Genomic DNA, 21,926 nt, shown 5'->3' with positions numbered 1-21,926 from the left:
GATTTATATCTCAATATTCCATCTACCACAAAACCTGTCCACTCTCACCTTCACAATATCCACAGCCTTCACTTCTGCCTCAACACTGTTTCTGAATAAACCATCATCCACACCTTGCCAGTTACAATTCTCTTCTGGCAACCCTTCTCGTTACGCATATTTTGATTACAAACTTTTTCTAACCTCGACTTGGACCTATGCCAGGTGCAAAGTTTGAAGTCAGTTTGTTTCTAAAATGACTTTCAGTATAACCTGTAACCTCAAATGAGGGAGAGGACTATGCTGTCAGTGACTAGGAAGTGACAGTTTCATTGAACTGTCTTGATTCTAGAACTTTCTGAGCAGGAGTGGGTGTCACGTCCATCATCTCCCAATAGCAGTGTTCCGATGTCTTCACACAGTGACGGAATCCATCTCTGCCTGCTGCTGAGGGTAATACCTTCGTCCTGTCTCCATAATGGAAGGTACCGAAAATCTTCTAGAAATAATATGGGACAGATTGACTGGTGCAAATAAGAAAATGATTAGAATTAATAAAGTGAACTTTCTCAAAAACTAATTGAATTGAAGGTTAGCAAATTACTGCACCAAATGCGTTCCATCTGAGTTTTCAGGGAAGTGGCATTGCAGCTAGTGAATGAGTTATAGAGACATACAGGACAGAAACAGACGCTTCGGACCAACCAATCCATGCTGACTATTCCAATTCCAAACTAACTTAATCCCACCTGCCCCCGCTTGGCCCATATCCGTCCAAACCTTTCCTATTCATGTACTTATCCAAATGTCTTTTAAACGTTGTAACGACAAGAAAGAAGTATTGATTACCCTCCAAATTTCTTTCGAATCTAGAATTTATCGTTCCTGCAGACTGGAAAGTAATTATTGTAATTCTAAATATTTTAAACCAGAGTGGGAGGGAAACGAAAAAAAAATGGGTACCATGATGTTAGGTCTGAGGAAAATATTAGAACGTTTTATGAGAAATTTTACTACTCGACACTTGGGAAATCATGATGTGAATTATTACAGTCAACTTAGACTTAGAAACCGGAAATCATCGTTGACAAACCTGTGGAGTTTGTGTTAGTTGATACATCCACAAGAGAGAAACAGTGCGAGTGGTGTATTTTAATTTGCCGAATACATTTTTTACATTGTTGCCAACAAGTGAGCAAAGGAAGTTGGAGTACATTGATAAGTTGCAGACTGGGTGATCTGGGTATACCACATGGATTGAGAATTGGTCAGTGGAAACATTACAATGCTTCTTGCACTTTTATGGAATGAAGGCAGTTACTCAAGTTTCAGTGTTTGAACCACAACAATTTGCAAGGCATAGAAATGATTTGGATGTGATAAATAAATAGCATACATCTCATTTTGTATTGATTAAATAGTACAAGGTTGAGAAGTGTTGTTTTTCAAAAGGACCTGAATGTCCTTGATCATGAGTCACCAAAAATAGCACATCCAAGGCCGTAAGTATTGGCATCTTATATTGTATCCTGCCCTTCATTGTAATATGATTCAAGTGCATAAGTAAAGCCGTCTTCCCGTATTTGTAGGGCCTTGGATGGAGAGTATTTGGGGCACTGTGAAGAGGTATGATCTTCTTTGTAAGGCACGATCTCATTAACACAGACACAACTCAAGCAAGTGTTAGCAGTCTAATCCATGAGGTGATCACTCCATGAGGAGACAGTGATAGAACTGAGTATTTAATGTGTCGTGCTAGGAGACAAAGAGAGATGATTGTGCTGAAACGTGAGGATTAACGACTATCACATATTTCTAAAAGAGACACTGTTAGCGTGAGAAATGATTAATTTATTAGATTTATTGTCACATGTGCCTAAGTCCAGTGAAAGCTTTATTTGTGAGCAGAACAGGCAGATGACAGTAAGCATGGACGCACACATCATAGGGTGAAAAATAAATTTGGACATAGTAAGGCGTGCAGGTTATAATGCGCAGGACATTCATAAAACATGATCAATATGAACAAGATCATTATTATTTGGAGTTATAGAGCCATTCTTCAGTCTAATATAGCATCCCTTGTAATTTATGTGCCTGAATGATCTCTCCCCACATTAATGTGCCATCGGCATGAGGTCCTACAAGAAAACTCCTGGGGAGTTAGGAACCAACTTAACAAAGTAGGACCTCGGAGGATTGCTACCACTGTCAAGTGCTAGTCAGCGTAGGAATGATTGAATAATCAGGAAGAATGTGTGGCTTGAGAGATGGTGCAGGAGGGAAGGGTTCCGATTTTTGGGATATTGGGACCGGTTCTGGGGGAGGTGTGACTATTACAAATTGGACGGTCTACATCTGGGTAGGACTGGAGCCAATGTTTGATGGAGTGCATTTGCTAACGCTCTTGGGAAGGGTTTAAACTAATGTGGCAGGGGATCGGGTAACAAATGTGTTTAGTGAAAAGAAAGGAGGTAGTAACTAAAGCCTAAATAACTAGATAATGAAATCAGCATGACTGAGGGGAAGAGGAGGCAGGAAGCGGAGGATGAACACAGAGGGACTTGTCGTTTTAATGCAAGAAGTATAGTAGGTAAGGCAGGTGAACTTAGGGCTTGGAATCGTACCTGGGAATATAATGTTATTGTTGTTACTGAGACTTGGTTGAGGGAATGGCGTGATTGACAACTAAATATCCCAGGACATTAATGCTTCAGGCGGGTTAAAGAAGAAGGTAAAAGGGGTGGATGAAAAACACCACTGGTGGTTAATGGGCGGCACGGTGGCACAGTGGTTAGCACTGCTGCCTCACAGCGCCGGAGACCCGGGTTCAATTCCCGCCTCAGGCGACTGACTGTGTGGAGTTTGCACATTCTCCCCGTGTCTGCGTGGGTTTCCTCCGGGTGCTCCGGTTTCCTCCCACAGTCCAAAAGATGTGCAGGTCAGGTGAATTGGCCATGCTAAATTGCCCGTAGTGTTAGGTAAGGGGTAGATGTAGATGTAGGGGTATGGGTGGGTTACGCTTCGGCGGGGCGGTGTGGACTTGTTGGGCCGAAGGGCCTGTTTCCACACTGTAAGTAATCTAATCTAATCTAAAAGATATCACAGCAGTGCTGACAGAGTGCCCCATGGAAGATTCGAGCAGTGAGGCAATATGGGCAGAGCTCAGAAAGAGAAAGGGTGCAGTAACAATGCTGGGATTGTACTACAGGCCTCCCGACACCGATCAAGGTACAAATGTGTAAATAGATCACAGAAGGATGTGGGAGCAACAAGATGGTGGTGATAGGACATGTTAATTTTCCCAAAATTGACTGGGATTCACTTAGTGTTAGAGGTCTAGATGGGGCAGAATTTGTTGGAACATCCAGGAGCATTTTCTAGAGCAGTGTAGAAATAGTTCAACTAGGGAAGCGGCCATGCCAGACCTGGTGTTGGGAACTGAGCCCGTCCAGGCGGTGGAAGTTACAGTGGGGGATTACTTTGGGAATAATGATCACAATTCCTTTAGTTTTACAAAAGTCTTGGAGAAAGATGAGAGTGGTCCTAAAGGAAGAGTGCTAAACTGGTGGAAGGCCAAATATAGCAAAATTCGGCAAGAGCTGGGGAACGAGGATTGGGACCAGCTATTCGAAGGGAAATCCGCAAATGATATGTGGAAGGCTTTTGAGGAGAGGTTAATTAGTGTTGAGGAGAGATATGTTCCTGTGAAGATAATGGACAAAAATGGCAAGGTTAGGAAACCATTGATGACAAGTGATATTGTGACACTAGCGAAAAGGAAAAAGAATATGTGCACAATATCTAGGTGAACGAAGATATAGGAGGCCTTGGAAGAATATTGTGAATGTAGGACCAATCTGAAGTGAGGAATTAAGAGGGCAAAAAGGGGTCATGACATAACCTTAGCCAGCAGGATTAAGGAAAACCATAAAGCTTTTTGGTCACATATAACGCGAAAGAGTGTAGCTAGGGAAAGGGCCCACTCAAGGACAAAGCAGGAAAGATATGCTTGGAGGCAGAGAAATCGGGAGAGATTCTTAATGAGTACTTTGCATCGATATTCACCAAGGAGAGGGGCTGGGTGGATGTTGAGGTTAGGCATAGATCTTTGATTACTCTTTGTCAAGTCTGCATAAGGAGGGAGGAAGTGGTGTGATTTCCAAAAGACATCAAGAAGGACAAGTACCCAGTTCTGGATGGGATCTTCCCAAGGTTACTGAGGGAAGCGAGAGAGGAAATAGCTGAGGCTTTCACGCATATTGTTGCCGCGTCCTTGAACACGGGGGAGGTCCCTGGGGAATGGACAACTGCTAATGGTTTCTCCTTGCTTAAGGAAAAATCCAGGAAATTACAGACCTGTGATCCTGACGTCAGTGGTAGGGATGCTACTGGAGAAGATACTGAGGGATAGGATATAAAACCCATTTAGAATACAATTACTTCTGCGTGCTAGGTAGCATGATTTTCTGCAGGTATGGTAATGGCTAACCAGCTTAATAGAATTGTTTGAAGTGTTGACAATGTTGATTGATGAGGGAAGAGATATAGATGTCATACCGATGGACTTTAGTAAGGCGTTCGATAAATTTCCCCATGGTAAGTTGATGAAGAAGGTGAAGTTGCATGGGTTTTCTAGCTAGATGGATAGAAAACTGGTTAGGAAACAGGAGACAGAGAGTAATAATGGAAGGGAGGTCCTCAATATGGAGATCTGTGACCAGTAGTGACCCACAGGGGCCCTTGCTGCGACATTGGTTTTTGTGGTATACATATATGATTTGGAGGAAGATGTAGCTTGTTTCATTAGCAAGTTTTCAGATGACACTAAGATTGGTGGAGTCGCAGACAGTGAAAGCGACTGCCCGAGAATACAGCAGAATATAGATAGATTGGGGAGATGGGCAGAGAAATCACAGATGGAGTTCAATTTGGACAAATGGGAGGCGGTGCATTTTGTACGATCCAATCCAAGAGCGAACTACACAGTAAATAGAAAAGTATTGGGGAAAATTGATGTACAGAGACATCTACGTGTTCAGGTCCATTGTTCCCTGAAGGTAGCAAGGCAGATCAGTAGAGTGGTGAAGAAGGTGTACGGCATGGTTTCCTTCATTGGATCGGGTACTGAATATAAGAGTTTGCAGGTCGTGTTACAGTTGTATAAGACTTTAATTCAGCCACATTTGGAATACTGCATACAGTCTGGTCGCCACTCTAGCAAAACGATGTGGATGCTTTGGAGAGGGTGCAGAGGAGTTTCACCAGGATGTTGCCTGGTATGTAGGGTGCCAGCCATGAAGAGAGATTGAACAAGTAAGGATTATTTTCATTAGATAGACGGTGGTTGAGGGGGAACCTGATCCTTGGATGGCGAGGGATATTGAGGATCTTGTAATGACATTAAGGAAGGCATACATTGGGTATAAGATATCGGGCTTAAGTCAATCCTTAGATGACTACACAAAGTGTAGAAGAACCCTTAAGAGGGCAATCCGAAGCCTAAAAAAAAGGACATGACATGGATCGCTCAGAAAAGGTGAAAGATAATCCCAAGAGGTTCTCGAGTCAAATTAAGAGGAGAACCGTGATTCAGGATAGAATAGGTCCCCTTACTGATGATCATGGCTGTCCTTGTGTGGAATCACCAAGAGGTGGGGCGGGGGGGGGGGGGGGGCGAAGTGTTTAATGAATATTTCGCCTCCATGTTTAATCAGGAGCAAATGATGCATACTAAGGAAATAAGGAAAACAAGTGGGAATGTTTTGATCTGCATGCATATTACTGGAGTGGAGGCATTTTCTACCTTAAAGCACAATAAGGTGAAAAAATCCCCTGGGCAAGAATATGTCCATCGTCGGATGTTATGGGAGTCTAGGGAAGAAATTGCACAGGCCCTTGCACAGATTTTTGCATCATCGTTTGCCACTGGAGTGGTTCCATTGTTTAAGAAAGGTAGGAAAGACAAACCAGGGAGCTCTTAGTCAGTGAGTGGAACATCAGTGTTAGGCAAGTTGTTGGAGACGATTATGAGAGACAGGATGAACCAACATTTGGAAATTCAAGGTCTGATTAGAAATAGTCAGCATGGATTAGTGCGTGGGAAACCATGTGTGACAAATCTTTTAAATTGTTTCAAAGAGATAACCGCGAGAATAGATATGGGTAGGACAATGGATTATCTGTATATGGACTTTAGTAAGACGATTGACAAGGTCCCATACGGCAGGTTAGTCAGTGAGTTTAGGTGACATGTGATCCAGAGAGAGATAGCTAATTGGATTCAAAATTGGCTCAATGGTAAGATGCAGTGGGTGATGGTTGAAGATTGTTTCTCAGACTGGCGGTCTATAACTAGTGCCACAGGTGTCAGTGCTGAGACCTTTGTCATTTGTTATTTACATAAATGTTCTGCATGTGAACATCCAAGACATGATGAGGGCCATAAGGCAGAGGAACAGAAATTGAAATATCCAGCTATTGAGTCTGCTCCACTATTCAGTCATGGTTCATAAGTTGCTTAACACCAATCTTCTGCTTTCTCGCCATAATCCTTGGTCGCCTTGACAATCAAGACCCTGTCCATCTCAATCTTATATATACTCAGTAACCTGGCCTCTACAGCCTTCTGTGGCATTGAATTCCATGGATTCACCACTCTCTGGCTGAAGAAGTTTCTCTTTATCTCCGTTCTAAAAGCTGTTCCATTTACTCTAAGGCTGTGCCCTCGGGTACTAGTCTATTTTACCAATGGAAACATCTTCACAACATCTATTCTGTCCAGACTATTCAGTATATTTCAATTAGATCTCCTCTCATCCTTCTAAAATCCATTGAGTAAAGATCCAGAGTCCTCAAAGTTTCCTCATATGTCAAGCTTTTCATTCCTGGGACCATTCTCGTGAAACTCCTCTGAGCACATTCCAAGACCAGTACATCTCTTCTGAGATAAGGGGCCCAAAACTGCACAACATTCTCCAAGTACTCCCAAGAAGGTTACTACATTTATGGATGATACAATTAGGAGGTATCATTGATAGTGATGAACATTATCAGAAATAATAGAGGGATTTTAATCTGATGGGGAAGTGAGCTGAGAATTGGCAACTGCAATTAAATACAGATAAGTCGGAGGTGTTACACTTTGGAACGTTAAACAAAGATAGGACTTATACAGTGAATGGTCAGGTTCTGAGGAGTGTTGTGTAACAGAGGGACCTCGGATTAAAAGTCCATATTTCACGGGAAGAAGCGTCACGGGTAGAAAGGGCGGTAAAGAAGGCATTTAACATGCCGGCCTTCAACGTTCAAAGCATTGAATACAGGAGTTGGGACATTATGCTACCATTCTGTAAGTCGTTGGTGAGGCCACACTTCGAGCATTGTGTACAGGTTTGGTCATCCTGTTAACCTGAAACGAGTGCAAATAAGTTTGACAAGAATGTTGTCAGGACTAATAGGCCAGCGTTATAAGGAGGGTATGGGCCAGGTTCGGATATCATCCCTTGGAATGTAGGAGAATCAGGGGGTGTTTTTTATGGAGATGCATAATATTACGCGGGCCATAGATAGGATGAATGCATATAGTCATTTTCCCAGAGTTTACGGACTGAAAACTACAGGGCATTATTTTTAGGTGAGAGGGGAAAGATTGAAGAAGGACCGGAGGGCCAGCTTCATAATGCAGATAATGCTTTTGAAATGGAATGGGCTGCCAGAAAAATTGGTTGAGGCAGGTACAATAGCAACATGTAAAACAAATGAATTGATCCATAGATGTGAAGGGTTGAGAGTGATATGGTTCAAATGTGGGCAATTGGAATTAGTTGAGTGGGCAGCATGGTCAGCACGGACCAGTTTGGGCCGAAGGGCCAGTTCCCAGCTCGATCACTCTATCACTCAATGACACTCCATTCAAGTCAGTGACACAGTGACACTCCGGCTTATACCAGCCCATACCACGTCACTGTCAGGGGGACACTCTGGGCTACATCAGCTCACACCATGTCACTATCAGGGGGACACTCTGGGCTACATCAGCTCAAACCATGTCACTATCAGGGGGACACTCTGGGCTACATCAGCTCAAACCATGTCACTGTCAGGGGGACACTCCGGGCTACATCAGCTCACACCATGTCACTGTCAGGGGGACACTCCGGGCTACATCAGCTCACACCACGTCACTGTCAGGGGGAACACTCCGGTCTACAACAGCACTCACCATGTCACTATCAAGGGAACACTCTGGGCTATAACATCCCACACCATATTACTCTCGGAGGACACTCGTGGATGGAGCAGGCCACATCATCTCGCCATGCAGTAGCTTCTATCATTTGATTGTCAAAGTTGCAGATGTTACCTACCTGCTTGGTAATGTTCTCTATGAGGTCAGTAATCCCCATCATACACTTGCCCTTTACTATGTAACAAGCCCGACCCTCTTTGACGTTTAGGTAGTCGAGTGTATACCGGTTTTGCCGAGGGGATAGACGTAATTTGAAGAGCATGTCCTTACCTTCTGCTAAGTCCAAACGGTCTCCTTGCCCAAGCGGGTTAGACCATAAATAAGATAGTTTCAATTTTGATGGCTAATAATTCCTGCAGCTCCTCCTCAGGAAAAGGTACTGACAAATATGTCAGCCAGAAGCGGGACTTTACTGTTACCTAAAGCCTTACCACCCCTCGAATGCGCGCAGAATACAGATCAAACTGAACGTTTAGTAGGGAAACCCCAGCCCCATTCCCAAGCAGTTGGGCAGGGAACAGTAGTTATGAAAACTGCCCTATCAGCTAGAGCACAGGAATTACCTATTTCATTAAGAACAATGAAGTTAGTCACTTTGCCTTGGCTGACAAAAATAATATCCAGGTTTAGTTTCGATAATGGAGGGGCTTCCCATAATGATGCAGGCCTGTCTTTGTGACAACCCTGAAAGTATAGTTAGTCCATAGCTGCAAAATATGGTCGCACTGGGCTCTTAGGGTGAAATCTATTCAATAAAAAGTGGTGGGTCTTTCAATAAGAGACGTGATTATTGTCCCAGATTGGTTCATTCCAGCCCACAATTGAGAAGATGGAGGTGCTGTTAGGGGTCTCATAGTAAGGTGTGTGCCATTACATACCACAAAGAGCCTGAATATCCACAGTAACAGGACACACTCCTCCAGTAGGCATATGCATGAGATGTTAGGCGCCACAGGGAAGCAGTAGCAGTTGGTGCATTGGACAAATGCACATGGATTAAAGAGTCACATTCACTTAAGTGCTTCCCCATCCTGTGCAGTTGTAACAAATTGGATAGGTTTCCCCGGACTTATTATAGGTATTCCACAGGCTAGCACGTGGGGATAAGTAATAATCAAAGGAAAGATTATATCTGATAAATGAGAAAGAGGTATTCCATACTCTGTAGTTGGGATTCAAGAGGGGGAAAGGGGTCAAAGAGTCCTTTGCTGATGTGAGGACGTAACGCACCACTTCATGCTGGCTGAATATTTGATGATGACTTTGCAAAAGCAAATTGTTAGTGAAGGACTACATCTCCCCCTTTCTCTTTTGCGACGGGCCGATTTAGGCCTCTTGGAGTAGAGGCAACGCTTACCAGAAACACAGAAAGCACAACTGAAATCAAACTGGCACAAAACACCTTGACAGGGTAAAGCCCAATGAACTTTTCGATCTTCTTGGTGCAGTTGACCATTGCGGCAGTCATTCTTGGTAACATTCCATGCATCAAAGGAATCAGTTTCTCGGGCACGTAAGGAGATATTTTCAGCTTCAACGGTACACAGTTTCTAGTTGCTCTGGATCACACTGGTAATCAGCCCCCTCTTCAGCACTAATGCCGGCGACAACGAGTCCAAAAACCAGGGTAAGTTCGATCTTCATCTTAATGGTCGTTGTGCATTAAGGATTAGGGTATGTAAAACATTAGAAGAATTACGATTCTAAACATGCAGCTATATCATAGTAGTCTGGTTTGTAATCAACTGATTCTGGTTCTTTTTCAAGTTCCCAATCGTCTCCATCTCCATCATCACCACCACCAAAACAACCCAACAACCCCCCCCCCCCCACCCCGGAATGGGCTCATCTAATGACCTTGGAGTGATGAAGATGAACCCAGACGGAATGCACGGCGACCTTTACAGCAGACAGGCTGGTGTGGAGACCCTGGAAGGGCCCTTGCCATTGAGGTTGGTGGCTGCAGCTTGTCCGAATCATGATGAGAATAAAAGAGTTGGGAAATTCAACAATTGGGATATTGTTGAGGGAGGGAGCAGCACCAACCTTAGAGTGAAGATCTCCCAAAACGTTTGTCAAAGAAAGAACACAGGAGGACATATCCTCAGTCATGTGTTCGAAATGAATACGGGAGGAGGCATCATTCCAATGTGAGAGGACAGCTCGACTTCGGATGATTTCGGCTGGGGACAAGCGAGGTTTCCCCACATGAGTTTATGTAGGTGGAACAAGACCAGAGTCACCAACCTCACCCAGGAAAGACCTGTATCAGAAGTCAATTTGGTAAGTTTAGTTTTCAGACTCTGGTCACCATGCTCCACGAACCCTGCAGCCTGTGGGCAATAAGGACAATGAAGTTGGTCGTGGATCCCAAACTGAGAACATAAATCCTCATTTATATCTCCAATAAAATGGGGAGCATTGTCAGAACGTAGACAAAAGCAAATATCAAAGCAGGTAATAATCTCCTTGAGTAAAATATTTACAGCAATTTTAGCAGTGACGTTGGAAGTGAGGTAAGCTGCAACCCATCAAGGAAAAAAAATAACAATGACCAAAACATACTTATAGTGCTAACAACTTTGCAATTCAATGAAATCTTTAAACGTCTTTTGCAGTTGGCATTAGTTTGTCAGAGGTCGACTCACACTTGTCAGAGAACATAGAACATAGAACTTACAGCACAGAACAGTTCCGTGACCAACGATGTTGTGCCGAGATTTAATCCTAATGTAGAATATAGTAACAACCTCAATTCACTGCTATGTATGTGCATGTCCAGCAGTTGCTTAAATGTCCCCAATGACTCTCCTTCCACCACTATCACTGGTAACGCATTTCATGCATTCACAACTTTTTAAAAATATACCTCTGACATCTCCTTTATTCCTTCATCCTAATACTTTCAAACTATGAGTTCTAATGCCAGTCATTCCTGCCGTGGGTAAAATTCTCTGGCTATTGACTATCTGTTCCTCTCATTATTTTGTACACCTCTGTCTGGTCACCTCTCTTCCTCCTTCTCTCCAGAGAGAAACGTCCGAGCCTATTCAACCATTCTACATAAAGCAAGCCCTCCAAGTCCAAGCAGCACACTGGTTACCTTCTTTGCACCCTCTCCCAAGCCTCTGTATCTTTCAGATAGTAGGACGACCAGGACTGGACGCAATATTCCAAGTATTGCCTCACCAGGGACTTGTAGAACTGCAGCAAAACCTCACGGCTCTTCAACTTTATCCCCCTGTTAATGAAGGCCAAAACACCATATGCTTTCTTAACAACCCTATCCACTTGTGTGGCAAATTTGAGGAATACATGTACTTGCACACTGAGATCCCTCTGTTGCTCCATACCGCCAAGAATCCTGTCTTTAATCCTATATTCAACATTCGAGTTCCACGATCCAAAATGCATCACTTCGCATTTATCCAGGTTGAACTCAATCTGTCATTTCGCAGCCCAGCTCTGCATTCTATGTCGCTCTACAGCCTGCATTGTCGTCTATATTATCAACGACACCTCCAAACTTGATGTCATCTGAAAATTTACAAACCCACACCTCAACCTCCTCATCCAAGTCAGTTATAAATACTACAAAGAGCAGAGGCCCAAGTACAGAGCCCTGCGGGGCCCCACTTAACACTGTCGTCCAGGCAGAATACATTCCATCTACAGCCACTCTCTGCTTTCTGTCAGCCAGCCAATTCTGTATATACCTGTTTAATGCCTGGAAGCAGAGTGTTGATGGTGAGTTGTCTGTGTATGTCTGATTAATGGTCGGTGATCGGGTGGTGGTGCAGGGTTGTGTGTGTTTTCTGTACATATCTGACTGGTGATGGTCAAAGGTTGTGTGTGTATTTCTGTGTATGTCTGCTCAATGGATAGAGAATAGGGTGTTGGTGGAGGGTTGTGTGTGTGTGTTTCTGTGTATCTCTGTTTAATGGCAGGAGAACAGGGTGGTGGTAGAGGGTTGTGTGTGTGTTTCTGTGTATATGTGCCTAATAGCAGGAAACAGGGTGGTGGTGTGTATTTCTGTGTGTATCTGCTCAATGGCAGGAGATAGGGTGGTCATGGGCGGTTGTCTGTGTGTTCCTGCTTGTATCTGCTTAATATCAGGAGGCACTTTGTTCATGGAATATTGTGCGTGTGTGTGTGTTTCTGCATATATCTATTTAATGGCAGGAGACAGGGTGGTGGAGGACGGTTGAACCTGTATGTACGTTTTTGTGTATATCTGTTTAAGGGCAGTTTAAGGGTGTTCTTGGAAGGTTGTGTATGTGTTTTTCCGTGTATAACTATTTGATGACTGGAGACAGGGTGGTGAAGGAGGTTTTAGTGAGTGTGCATGTGCGTTTCTGTGCATATGTGCTTAATGGCACGAGACAGTTTGGTGTGTGTGTGTGTGTGTGTGTGTGTCATTGTGTGTTTTTTTGTTGTGTGTGTGTTTCTGCATACATCTATTCAATGGCAGGAGACAGGGTGTTGTTGGAGGGTAGAGTGTCTGTGTCTGTGTGCTTACTGGCAGGAGACAGGGTGGTGGTGGAGGGTGGCATGTGTTTGTTTCTGATTATATCTGCTTCATGGCAGGAGGCATGGTGGCGGTTGAAGGTTGTGCGTGTGTTTCTGTGTATATCTGCTTAATGGCAGGCAACAAGATGTTGTTCGGGGGTTTTGTGTCTGTGTGTGCGTTTCTGTGCATATCTGTTTAATGGCAGGAAACAATTGGTGGCTAACAGTTGTGTGCTTGTGAATTTCTACGTTTATCTGTTTAATGGCAGGAGACAGAGTTGTGGTGGAGGGTTGTGTGTGTGTTTTTCTGTGCATGTCTGTTTAAAGGCAGGCGACAGGGTAATGGTGTTGAGATGCGTTTCTGGTTCTGTTTCTATCTGCTTAATCGACAGAGAGTGTGTGATGGTGGAGGGATCTGTGTGTGTGTTTATATGTATATCTGATTAATGGCAGCAAACAGGGTGGTGGTGGAGGGTTCTGTATATGTGTGTGTGTTTATAAGTATATCTGTTTAGTGGCAGGAGACAGGGCAGTGGTGGAGTGTAGTGTGCGTGTTTGTGTGTATATCGACTTAATGGCATGAAATAAGGTGGTGGTGGAGGGTTGTGTGTGTGCTTCTGCATACATCGGTTTCATGTCGGGTGACAGGATGGTACTGGAGGGTTGACTGTGTGTGTTTCTGTAGATATCTATTGAATTTCAGGATACGGGGAGGTAGTGGAGGTTTGTATGTGTTTCTGTGTACATGTGACCAATGGTAGAAAGCAACTTGCTGGTGTAGGGTCGTGTGTGTGTTTCTGTGTATCGCTGTTTAATGGAAGGAGACAGGATGGTAGAGGAAGGTCGTGTGTGTCTCTGTGTATAATTGATTTATGGCAGCAAGCAGGGTAGTGTTGGAGGGTTCTCTATGTGTGTGTTTCTGTGTATACCTGCTTAATTGCAGGAGACAGGCTGTTGGTGGAAGATGGTATGTGTTTGTTTCATGGCTGGAGATATGGTGGCGGTTGATGGTTGTGCATGCGTATCTGTGCATATCTGCTTCATGGCAGAAAACAAAGTGGTGGTGTACGGTTGTGTGTGTATTTCTATGTATATCTGTTTAATGGCAGGAGACAGGGTTGTGGTGGAGGGTAGTGTGTGTGTGTGTGTTTGTGTATATCTGTTTAGTGACAGGAGACAGTGTGGTGGTGGAGGCTTATCTGGATATTTCAGTATATGTCTGTTTAATTGCAGCAGGCAGGGTGGTTTTGGAGGTTAGTGAGTGTGTATATCTGTATGTAACTGTTTAATGAATGCCGATAGGGAGGGTTGTGTGTGTTTCTGTTTATATTTGTTTAATGGCAGAAAACAATGTGGTAGTGAAGTGTTGTGTGTGTGTTTCTGTGTATCTCTGTTTAATTGCAGGAGACAGTGTGGTGTTGGTGGAATGGGTTTCCGTGTTTTTGTGCATATCTGTTTGACAGGAGACCGGGTGGTGATGGAGAGTTGTCTGTATGTTTCTGTAAATATCTGTTTAATTGCTAAATGACAGTAAACCAATTGCTGTTCAAGGGGTGTGTGTGCATGAATGTGTGTGTGTCATGGCAGGAGACAGGGTGTTGGTGTCGAGTTGGGTGAGTTTCTGTTTAATCACCGGAGAGTGTGTGATTGGGGAGGTGTGTGTGTGATTGGGGAGGTGTGAGGTGTGAGTGTGATTGGAGAGGTGTGAGTGTGATTGGGGAAGTGTGAGGTATGAGTGTGATTGGGGAAGTGCGAGTGAGTGAGAGAATGAGAGTGTGTGAGTGTGTGAGTGTGTGAGTGTGTATCTGATTAATGGCAGCAAAAAGGATGGTGGTGGAGTGTTCTGTATATGTGTGTGTTTCTGTATATATATCTGTTTCAAGGCAGGAGGCAGGCTGGTGGTCGATGGTTTTGTGTGCGTATTTCTGTGTATATCTGCTCATTGGCAGGAGAACACCGTGGTGGTGGAGGGCTGTGTGTGTGTTTCTGTGCATATCTGTTTAATGCCAGGAGACAGGGTAGCGATGTAGGGTTGTGTGTGCGTGTTTCTGTGTCTATTTGTTTAATAGTAGGAGACAGGGTGGTGATGGAGGGTTGTGGGTGTATTTCTCTGTGTACCTGTTTAATGGCAGGAGGCAGGGTGTTCGTGGAGTGTTGTGTGCGTGTTTCTGTATCCATCTATTTAAGGGCTGGGCACAGAGTGGTGGTGGAGGTTAGTGTGTGTGCGTGTTTCTGTGTATAACTGTTTAATGGAGAAAGTGAGGACTGCAGATGCTGGAGATCAGAGCTGAAATTGTGTTGCTGGAAAAGCGCAGCAGGTCAGGCAGCATCCAAGGAGCAGGAGAATCGACGTTTCGGGCATGAGCAGCAATCGCTTTACTGAAGAAGGGCTCATGCCTGAAACGTCGATTCTCCTTCTCCTTGGATGCTTCCTGACCTGCTGCGCATTTCCAGCAACACATTTTCAGCTGTAACTGTTTATTGACAGGAGACAGGGTGGTGCTGGAAATGTGTGTGTATGTTTCTGTATGTATCTGTTTAATTTCAGGACACAGTGGTGGAGCAGGGTGGTATCTGTGTGTATTTCTGTGTATATCTATTTAATGGCAACAGACAGTGTGGTGGTAGAATGTAGAGTGTCTGTGTTTCTGTGTCTATGTGCTTACTGGCAGGAGACAGGATGGTGGCGAAGGGTTGTGTATGCATGAGCGTTTCTGTGAATATCTGTTTAAGGGCAGTAGGCAGAGTGTTCGTGGAAGGTTGTATGTGTGTTTCTGTGTATATCTATTTAATGGCAGGAGTCAAGGTGGTGGACGAGAGTTTGTGTGTGTTGTTTCTGTGTGTATCTATTTAATGACAGGAGACAGGGTGATGGAGTCGAGGATTGTGGGTGCATTTCTGTGTATATCAGCTCAATGGCAGGGGTCAGGGTGATGGAGTCGAGATGTTTGTGTCTGTTTATACCTGCTTAATCGCCGGAAAGTGTGTGATGGACGTTTGTGTGTGTGTGTGTGTGTGTGTGTGTGTGTGTGTGTGTAACGGCAGCCGAGAGGTTGTTCATGGAGGCTTGCGTGTGCGTGTTTCCATGTATATCTGTTTAATGGCAGGAGACGGAGGTGGTTTAGTTTTATGTGTTTCTGTGTATATCTCTTTATTGACAGGAGGTAGGGTGTTAGTGGAGGGTTGTGTTTGTGTGTGTTTCTGTGCATCTCTGCTTAATAGTGGGAGGCAGCGTGGTGATGGAGGGTTGTGTTGCGTGCTTCAATGTATGTCTGATTAATCGCAGGAAACAGGGTGTGGTGAAGGATTTTGTGTGTGTGTGTCTGTGTATATCTAGAACATAGAACATAGAACATAGAACAATACAGACAGAACAGGCACTTCGGCCCATTTCCCGATCATTTGTCCTAGCTTAAGCACCTATCCATGTATCTATCCAATTACCGCCTTAAAGGTCACCAATGATTCTGCCTCTGCCACTCTAACAGGCAGCGCATTCCATGCCCCCACTACTCTCTGGGTAAAGAACCTTCCCCTGAAATCACTCCTATACCTTCCACCCTTCACCTTAAACTTATGTCCCTTGTAACACTGTTGTACCCGGGGAAAAATTCTCTGACTGTCTACTCTATCAATTCCCATGATCATCTTATAAACCTCTATCAAGTCACCCCTCATCCTTCGCCGTTCCAATGAAAAAAGGTCCAGCACTCTCAACCTATACTCGTACTACCTACTCTCCATTCCAGGCAACATCTTGGTAAATCTCCTCTGCACCCTCTCCAAAGCTTCCACATCTTTCCTAAAGTGAGGCGGCCAGCACTGCACACAGTACTCCAAATGTGGCCTTACCAAGATGCTGTACAGCTGCAACATCACCTAGCGACTCCTGAATTCAATCCCTCTGCTAATGAAACCTAATACACCATAGGCCTTCTTACAAGCTCTATCCACCTGAGTGGCAACTTTCAAAGATCTATTGACATAGACCCCAAGATCCCTCTGCTCCTTCACCTTACTAAGAACCTAACCGTTAACCCTGTATTCCACATTCCTATTGGTCCTTCCAAAATGGACAACCTCACACTTGACAGGGTTGAACTCCAACTGCCACTCCTCAGCCCAGCTCTGCAACATATCTAAGTCCGTTTACAGTCGACAACAGCCCACCTCACTATCCACAACTCCACCAATCTTCGTATCGTCTGCAAATTTACTGACCCACCCTTCGACTCCCTCTTCCAAGTCATTAATAAAAATTACAAACAGCAGAGGACCCAGAACTGATCCCTGCGGAACTCCACTTGTAACAGTGGTCCAGGCTGAATATTTACCATCTACCACCACTCTCTGACATCGACTGGTTAGCCAATTCTCTATCCAACTGGCCAAATTTACCACTATCCCATGCCTCCTGACTTTCCGCATAAGCCTACCATGGGGAACCTTATCAAGTGCCTTACTAAAGTCCATGTACACTACATCCACTGCTCTACCCTCATCCACATGTTTGGTCACCTCCTCAAAGAATTCAATAAGACTTGTAAGGCAAGACCTACCTTTCACAAATCCGTGCTGGCTGTCCCTAATCAAGCAATGTCTTTCCAGATACTCATAAATCCTAACGCTCAGTACCCTTTCCATTACTTTACCTACCACCGAAGTAAGACTAACTGGCCTGTAATTGCCGGAGTTATCTCGATTCCCTTTTTAAGTACAGGGGCACAATATTCGTCACTCTCCAGTCCCCTGGTACCACCCCCGTTGACAGTGAAGACGAAAAGAGCATTGCCAACGGCTCTGCAATTTCCTCTCTTGTTCCCACATAATCCTGAGGCATTCCAGTCGTCACAGACCTCCAGTCTGACCAGCATTCTTCCAGTATTACCCTCTGCTCCCTACTACCAAGCCAATTTTGTACCTAATTTGCCAGCTCCCCCTCAATTCTAAGTGATTTAACCTTCCAGAGCAGCGGAACATGTGGAACCTCGTTGAGGCCTTCCTGGAATCCATATAGACTATGTATACCATCCTGCCCTCCTCAAAGTTGATGGTCACTTCATCAAAAAACTAAAATCAATTTACGAGTCATGATCTCCCGTGCACAAAGACGTGCTGAATTTCATGAAGGGCATTTGCCCGAAACATCGATTTACCTGCTCCTCGGATGCTGCCTGACCTTCCCTGCTTTTCCAGCACCATTCTAATCATATTCCGAATCACGTCCTGTCTTTCCAAATGCGTGTATACCCAATTTCTCCGAATCTTCTCAAGTAACTTACCCACTAGATTTTAGGTTTTCTGGTCTTTAGTTCCCAGGTTTACCTTTGTAGCCTTCCTTGAAAAAGGGCACAGCATTTGCTACCCTCCAGTCATCTGGGACCTGACCAGCGATGATGAAAAAGAACCAACCAGGGCTCCTGCAATTTCTTATCTATCCTCCTGCAGTGTTCCTGAATATAACTGGTCAGGACCAGGAGGTTTTAGAAATAATGCAAATTCTGAAAAATACGTCTATTTATTTCAGGTACAAACACCAAAATGTGAGAAAGTGCCTCAATGATGTTTAACATCACAAATTAGAAAAAATATTAATCATAGGAAGTGACTTCAGAAGAATTCCTGATATTGTGGAAACCTGTGAATTCTCAGAAGTTTACGATCCAGAAAAGGAAGGCGATGAAACTGATAAGGAAATCAAAAAGAGAGCATACCTGCTAACAAACAGGAACACAAAGACTGCATAAATCAACGATCTATATTTCAAAGGAAACAAACTAAAAGCAAGGTCAAGAATGGAAATTTGTAATTGGGAGAGGAGAGGTTATTGTGGAGAACAGGGAATTGGCCAAGAAAATAACCAGTTACTTTGCATCTGTCTGCATGGAGTAATATCCAGGAAATTACCCAGTAATTCCAAGTGACCATATTGGCCTTCTGAAGCTAAAAACATAAAGTCAATTCATATCAGTAACAAGGTAGTACTTGAAGATGTAGCTGGATTGAGCTTTGCTAAGTCTAACGAAACAGATGTACTTCTCATCAAAACGTCAGAAATAACTCACCAACAGTAGTATTAATTGCAGTGTCGATGACTGTGTTTTGTTTTCCTGTACATTCTGCAGAGGCCAGAAACTATTGTGGATAAACGTGAAACCAAGCACTATAGATGAATGGAAGGGATCCAAACAGCTACAAAAGGAAGAAGACATAGTGTGGAGAACTGCAGACCAATTAACTTGACATGTGTAGGGAAACTGTTGGAATCTATTACACAGGATGGCATTTTTGCTATTTAGAAATTAACAGCAACAATGGAGAGAATCAGCATGTATTTCTGATCGAGAAATCATACTTGATAAACTTCGGAATTGTTTGAAGTGGTTTCTTACAACATAGACAATGGGGAACAGTAGAAGTTGCAGATATTGGATTTTCGCAAGGGTTTCTATAAGATCTCAGTTAGTCCGTAAATGCAATGAATGTGAAGGGTATTTGGAGGAAGATATGTAAGTGGAAAGTTAAAGTTTGGTTTGCTTCATATAAGAGAGTCAGAACATCAATGAAAAGACATGTTGAAGCAGTTTCACAGCGTGTTGATAGGACTATACCTGGAGTATTGTGTACAGTCTTGGTGACCGAATCTCAGAAAGAATATACTGACCACAGAGGAAGTTCAATGGACATTCCCCAGATTAATCCCTCAGATGGTGAAATTACCTGATGGGGAAACTCGGCCTGTGTTCTCTAGAGTTGCAAAGAATGAGAGCTGGGACACAGTGACATTTTGAAAATTCTCAAAACATATGACAAGTTGGAAATGAACAGAACTCTTCCTTGCTTTCTAATTCACATTCAGGGCAGTTAATGGCAGGATCTGGGACAGGCCAGTTAAATCTGCAATAAGGAGGAAATTCATCACTTGGAGGGGACTAATTAACACAGGGGCACGGAGACCTACTGGCAGGCAAGATTAGTGAGAATCTCCAGATATTCTATAAGAGTGTCCAGCGGAACAGCATAACCAGGGAACAGGTAGGACTCATTCCGAATTTGCCAAGATGCAACCAAATCAACTTTAGTGGTCGGAGACAAAAGGTGGTCGTAGAAGGCTGTTTGTGATTGGAGGCTAGTGTCCAGTGGTGTACCACAAGGACCAGTGCTGTGTCTCTTAATATTTGTGATTCGGAGGTGTTGGTGTTGGACTGGGGTGGACAAAGTTAAAAATTGCATAAAACCAGGTTATTCTCCAAAAGGTTTATTTGGAGGCACGAGCTTTCGAAGCGCTGCTTCTTCATCAGGTGGTTGTGCGCTTTGGTGAAGCACTTCGAAAGCTAGTGCCACCGAATAAACCTTTTGGAGAATAACCTGGTGTTATGCAATTTTTAACTTTGTCCTCCCCAGTCCACCACCATCACCTCCGAATCATAAATATTAAGAGACACAGCACTGATCCCCGTGGTACACCATTGGACACTAGCCTCCAAATAAATAAGCTGATGTTTTGTGATTTTAAACATTATCATAAAGGATGCAGCTGTGAATATGGACGAGAGGTGGGGGTGTCATAAGTAAGATGGGTTTGATACAAAGATTGGCCGGTTAGTTGGCAGTGAGGAGGAAGGCCTTATGTCACAGGAAGATACAGATAGAATGGTCAAATGGTCACATCAATGGCAGATGGAATGTAACCCTGATAAATATGAGGTCATGCACTTTGGAAGAATGAACAGGCAGGAGAGGACTCAATGAATGGCTGTACACTAGGAAGCTGAGAGGGTGCTTCTCCACACATCCCTGAATGTGGCTGGACAGGGTAACACACAATTTGAGAAAGGGTACGGTAGCGTAAACACAGCCTTCACACATTGAAGCATAGATTATAAGAGCTATGCGGAACTTTCATTAGCCAAGATGGAATACTGTGTGTAATTCTGGGAGCTACATTACAGGAAGGATGTGATTGCACTGGAGGGGGTGCAGAGGAGATTCACCAGGATTTTCCCTGTGATGGAGCATATCAGCAATGGAGAGAGGCAGGATAAGCTCGGGTTGTTTAGTTTGGAGCAGAGAAGGCTCAGGGCGACGCGAATCAGGAGGATAAGATTACGAGGGATATGGATTGGATGGAGAGATAACAGCTGGTCCTTTTAATCAAAGGGACACACTTTTAAAGTGAAGAGTTTGAAGCTTAATGAGGATTTGAGGACTGTTTTTCACCCAAAGTGTGCTGGGTTCTGGGAAGCACTTCGTGAGAGGGGAATTGTCATGGTAACCTCAAAAACATTTGAAAATACATGGTTATGCATGTGAAATGCCATAAAAGTTACAGCGACGGGTTTTGTGTTGGAAAGTGGGGCTAATGTAGACCGTGCTGTACTTCTGATAGCACAGAGTCTGTGCTTCTGTGATTGTATGGCTGTGGAAGGTCAATCATTCAGTAGCTTAAGATAGGAATTGATGGATTTCTGAAGAATATCTTATCTGAGTAAACTTGTAATATCTTTTGAAAATACGTTAATGGCAAAATTAAGAGAAAAAGGTGCAGCTTTCTTACAGTCTGATACCAGATAATTGAGGACAGGGAAATAGCAGATCAATGGAGCAAATACTTCAGTTATGCCTTCACGGAATATAAAAAAATAAATTAAATTTCCTCGCAATCCTAGGGAACTTTAGACTGGTGAGAAAAAGGGAATAGAATGAAATTAGCAACTAAAAAGTTTTAGAGAAAATATTGGACTGAAATTAATAGGCATAGACAAAGTCAACAGAGGTTTATGAAATAGGAATCATATTTGAGCAAAATTATGGAGAAGGTATCAACGCAATACGGTTGGAATCTCAGAAAGATTTTTTGATAAAGCCCCAAGCCTATTGTGCAAATTCGAATGCTATGGGACTGGGGCTAATATATGTTTATGGTTTTAGAATGGGAGAGCTGGCAGGAAACAGTGAGTAGGAACAAAATCATGTTTTTTTGAATGGAAGGCTTGAAGGATATAACAAGGATCGAGATTTGGCATCCAGCAATTCCTAATACACATCATATTTTTGGTTGAGGGGCTCAATTGCAAAACTCCAAAGTCTGCTGACAACACTAAATGATGTCAGCTTGTGGGTGAATGAGGAGGATGCAAAAATGGTTCCAAAGTGATTGACACAAGTGGAGTGACTGGGCAAATAC

The sequence above is a fragment of the Chiloscyllium punctatum genome, chromosome 28 (assembly GCF_047496795.1).
Source record: "Chiloscyllium punctatum isolate Juve2018m chromosome 28, sChiPun1.3, whole genome shotgun sequence".
NCBI lineage: Eukaryota > Metazoa > Chordata > Chondrichthyes > Orectolobiformes > Hemiscylliidae > Chiloscyllium > Chiloscyllium punctatum.
This window is presented reverse-complemented; position numbering follows the sequence as displayed.